Raw genomic sequence first — 5,744 nt, 5'->3', positions numbered from 1 at the left:
AATACTAAAAACTAGATAAAATCCACCAATAGTATATAATAGTCAAAGAATCCCAGATAATTAACCAAGTATCAAGATCATGCAGCTAGTCATCAGAATAATCATCCAAGTAATAATGTCATACATGTTGACCCTATAGTTTTAATGATGATTTGGCAAACAATTTATTACTAATAAGTTCTCTAGTGTTTTGTGTTTATGTTCTCTTTTTAGGTATTTCAACACACGTCAATCAAGCGTTAAAGATTCAAGTTCATTTGTGTGGATTTACCTAGGTAGATGTTTAGTTTACTTACATATATTGTATGATTATATCTAAGCTCAATATATGTACACTTAACACGTTTTTTGACGTTTTCTATCATATAAATGATTTTTCATCAAACGTCGTTACAATAACTCTTATCTCATGTTTACAGCTCTTTCATACTTCATTATATACATATAATACATGCATAATATATATATATATTATATATATATATATATATATATATATATATATATATATTATAATATATATATATATATATATATATAATATATAATATATAATATATAATATATATATATATATTATTATATTAATATATATATATATTATTTACATATTCTATATCAACTTTCACTTTCATAAAAAAAAGGTTTTCTAAGCATTTTTCAACACAGGTAGTTTCACAATGAAAATTGATTTTCAAAACATTCCTTTTTAAACATGTTATTTTATCATTTAGAAACTTTCGCCACAAAGTTTCACCCTATTTTTGGATGTGATTTATATTTTAAACGAATTTCAAACTGTCCTAAAATCGCTGTCAGTTTGCAATAATATCACAGTTTTCGGTCGACCGATCCGGTCGACTGACAGTGTTTTTTTTTTTGTGAGCTCATAGCTCGCGGTCGAACGCATCACCGTGACCGAGAGAATATCTTGGTCGACCGAAATTCACGTCGGTCGACCGCCTGCTTCAAAACATGTTTTCTCTGGGTTTTTGAACTAATCGGTCGACCGTACCGGTCGACCGACCAGTTGACAAACTGAGCCTAACGGCTAGTTTTTTCAAATGGGCTTTTTGGTCTTTTTCTTACTTTTAGCTGTTGTATTGGGGTGCTATATATACCCCATTGCTGCTCTTCCTCTCAATAACTAAGAAATCCAAGTTTGTTGTTTAACAAGATATTAATCGTGTTTAAGAGCTGTTTAAGAGTTGTTTCATCAATCTGTTTTCAAGAAGTAGTTTTTCTACAACAAGAAGAGGCTTTCAAATTCTATTGAGATCATCATTTCTTCAGCTCTTCTTGTTCATTGAGAAGTTTTTCTAAACTCTTTCCATATAGCTTACTATTTCACTTTCATTTGATTAGCTATATTCATTGAGTTATATTATTTTCATTCACTGTTATCACACACACTTTTTGAGCTTAATATTTTCATACCATATAGTGTGGATTGTGGGGTGTGACTTAGTGAGTGTGAGCTTCATTGTGTTCTCACTTGTTAATTGAGAACAAATCATTGTATTTAACTTTTATTTGTGAGAATCACTTGTAATACACTTGTACACCGAGAGAAGTGTGAGGCGAGACACGGGGTCAAATCCAATAGGAGTGGCGTCGATTGACGAACCTAGGGAGAGGTTGTAATCGAGCACTTGAGGAGGAGGACACGGGGTAGGTTCCTACACTTAGTGTGTAAAGTATGATTGCATAGTGTTTTTGTAGTGTGAGAGTTTTTGGTGATCTTGTAAACCAAGTGTGTAGAAGTTCCGGCTTCCAAACCGGATTGTGATAGTGGATATCTCCTCGAGGTGAGGAGCGGGGACGTAGGTCGTGGTGACCGAACCTCGTAAACATATTGTGTGTTTGTGTTTTGCTTAGCGTATTCTTATTCATCTTTATTGTTCATATTCATATATTGCAAGATCAAATTAATCAATATAATTTTAATTAGCTTTTAATTGGGATTAGATTAGCATAAGACCCTAATCACCCCCCTAGGGTCTAACAATACACTAGATGAAATTAATACTTAAAAATCTACAACTCGAGACATAGTACGTCGAGCGAAATAATCCAAACAAGGAAACCCTCATGTATATACCATATGTCTCAAATTATAGATAATTAAATATTAATCCTATAATCTAGGTATGGAAAGAAATATAACTGGCTCACATCTCACAAGAACCCGTAAACATTCAAACGACAAGGTCATGTAACTAACCATCATATAACAGGTCACTGGTCTACCTCTCACATATAGTCAAAACTCATATTCTTGAATAACCGGTTGTTCACAAATCATCTGCAAGCAACATTTCACTGCCCCCCAGACTCATCCCAACGCTACATAGGAATATCGCTGGTGCGAGCCTGGAAATAATCAACAATCACAATATCATATCACCTCAGACCCACCCCAGTGCTGTTGGACCCTAGAGGGGTGGGTGATTAGGGTCTTATGCTAATCTAATCCGATTATATGCCAATTAAAATTAATTAACAAGTTATCCTAGCATGTATGAAATACAACAATATATGAGCTAGGATAAATAATATGAACAACGAGATATATCCTAACAAAGATATATAGGCAATGTATATGCAAGGATATATAAACTACACAAGGGTAAATAATCTAAACTATATAGTGGACAAACTAAATAGTGAGGCAATGGCGAAATGAGCAATGAGCACAAATAAGAATAAACGCCAAGGCACACACAAACACAATCAAATGATACAAATAAGAATAAACGCCAAGGCACACACAAACACAATCAAATGATCACGGAGTTCGGACCTTCCGTCCTACGTCTCCGCTCCCCACTCAGGCACACACAAACACAATCAAATGATCACGGAGTTCGGACCTTCCGTCCTACGTCTCCGCTCCCCACTTTCGGGGAGAAATCCACTATCACACTCCGGTTTGAAAGCCGGAACTTCTACACACCTCACACTCGGTTTTCTAGCTAACCGAAAACTTTACAATCGACACTCTTGCAATCACACTCTACACCCTCACAAGTGTTGGACCTAGCCGTGTCTCCCTCAAGTGCTCGGTTACAGCCTCTCCCTAGGTTCGTCAACCGACGCCACTCCTCTTGGGACGATCCCCGACTCTCACCACACACTCCTCTCGGTGTACAAGTGTATTACAAAGTAAATCTCATAATTAAGCTTAATAAATGTTTGTTCTCTACTATGGATGAGAACACAATGAAAGCTCACACTCAATGTTACAACTCTCACAACCCCAAATATATTATGAATGCAAATACAGTAAGCTCAAGTGGGTGTGTGTAACAATGAGATAAAATCAAATCTAAACTCAATATAAAACTAGCTTTAATAGAAATGATAATTAACAAATAATTAATAAATAAAAGCTAGAGTAGAGTTTAGAAAACTTCTCAATAGATGACAAGATGGAGAGATGGAGATTGAAGCCCAAACAAGAAGATAATCTCCTCCACTTGTAAAAACCAAAACAACTTTAAACCAAACTCAAACCAACCATAAACCCTTGTTAAAAACTTCCTTAAACTTGTTTAAAACACTCTCATGGTTACTGAGATAGAAGGGGGTTTGGGGGTTTATATAGGAAGAGGAAACAACAGCAAAAACCCCAAACAAATGATAAAAAAACCCAGCCAACGGTAACAAAAATAGCCATTGGAAAGAATCTGACAGAGCGGCGGTCGACCGAAAAAATTCACGGTTGACCGTAATCCAGATCCCAAACTGAGAAAACGAGCAGAGACTTTTTCGATCGACCGGTGCGGTCGACCGATGGAAATTTTAAGCTCTCGATTGACCGCGGTGGTCAACCTACAAACTCTCTACTGCCCACTGACGAATGAACACAGGTGCGGTCGACCGGTGTGGTCGACCGAGGACTGATACATGGAAATGAAGTTCTGAAAATAGTTTTTCTGATTTTAAAACACTGTTTAAAAATATCAAATAAATTCCAAAAATATAAAACTTTGGGGAATAATTGTAGACATAATAATAAACATACTACAATAACTGGTTTCCAAAAAAGACTTCCCAAATGAAAAATATTATTATTTTGCAAAATAGTCCAAAACACAAAAATGTAAACATATGAATTTTGACATTTATGCTAAACCATGTTTTGAAACTTTGCACAATGATTTTGTAGACTTAATAAAATATGTATATGATTATTGTTAAGTTCAAAAACTAAGAATATAGAATTTTTACAAAATTGCATATTCTATGCAATATTTTCGAAAAACACAATAGTAAATATGAAATATGTGATTTCATATTATAAACATGAAAAACCAAAACCATATATATATATGAAGAAACTAATAAATGTGTGTGTATAGATATTGAGCTTAACGTACTTAACACACATAATATAAAACTTATACTAAGTTACCCAAGCTAGATCTTGATCTTCAATAAGCTCGACTTGTTACACATGCGGATGAAGCTGAACTTGGATCTTGAACTAGAATTGCTTAAGTTTCACCGACATTCCGCCAACCTCCTTTGGATATGATCGTTGAGGCTCGATTCCATCCATCCTCCAACATGTTGTTTGTCTATAATAAGAAAACACAAATACTAGACAAACAACATTAGTTGTAAATTGTTTGTTAAACATCATTAAAATAAGAAGGCCAATAAGTGCTACACAGGAATTTCACTGGTGCGAGCTTGGAAATAATAAACAATTACAATATCACTACTCCTCGGACCCACCCTAGCGCTACATAGGAATATCGCTAGTGCGAGCCTGGAAATAATCAACAATCACATCTGATCACCTGAACCAAGAATTCACCATCCTAACTCTCCTTATTTTCTAAGTTAACAATACACAGATATCTAGGTCTTGTACACGGCACGCTAGACAACTAAAGACATGAACCACTAACGGTTCTCAAGAAAACAAGAAATAATAAATAAATATAATTAATTTTATGCAAATCATATGATGAACATGACTATATAAGCTAGCGATAAATCAGGTGTACATATATGACATGAGTGAGTATAAATAAGAGTGTCAACATGTCGGTGTTAATATACGTGAAATGTCATGTTCTACGACTATTAATCACACGGTCATAATACAAAATAATCTTTTTCCAAAATAACTTCTTTAAAAACATATATCATTCTAAAATAATTTCATTCCACAACATAAATTCTAAAAATATTATAATTAATCTAAAATAATTCTGTTACCCAAAATAAATTCTTTAATTTATTATATTTATCCTAAAAATACTATTTATCACATAATAGTATTTATCATATAATTACTACCCATTCAAAAATTTTCATCATACCCACGCAAAAAATTATTAACAAATCTAAAGATTGTACACAATAAAATACCGGAGCAGGGATGTTACTCAAAATTAATTTATGATAATATAATAATTGATACGAAATTAAATTGAGAGTCGGAATCTTACATATACTTAATTAACAGTATAACAAAAATTGTAAAAACCAGTCAAAGAGAAGTGAGATCTTGCCTAGGGATTTTGTCGAACGAGTCGATGTCGACGACGCGGGTCGGAGCTGACGAGGAGAGCGTGGCACAGCGGGTTGTTGGAGGCAGCGAGTTCGTCGAAGGGCCGGCGGCGGAGAAGGAGCTCGCGACGACGGATCTGAGAAGAGGGGCAGCGAGCGGCGGACTGACGGCTCGCTGCTGGGCTGAACGTGACGGCGGCGGTGGCAGGCTGAGCGTG

This window comes from Asparagus officinalis, chromosome 8 (assembly GCF_001876935.1).
Source record: "Asparagus officinalis chromosome 8, Aspof.V1, whole genome shotgun sequence".
Classification (NCBI taxonomy): Eukaryota; Viridiplantae; Streptophyta; class Magnoliopsida; order Asparagales; family Asparagaceae; genus Asparagus; species Asparagus officinalis.
This window is presented reverse-complemented; position numbering follows the sequence as displayed.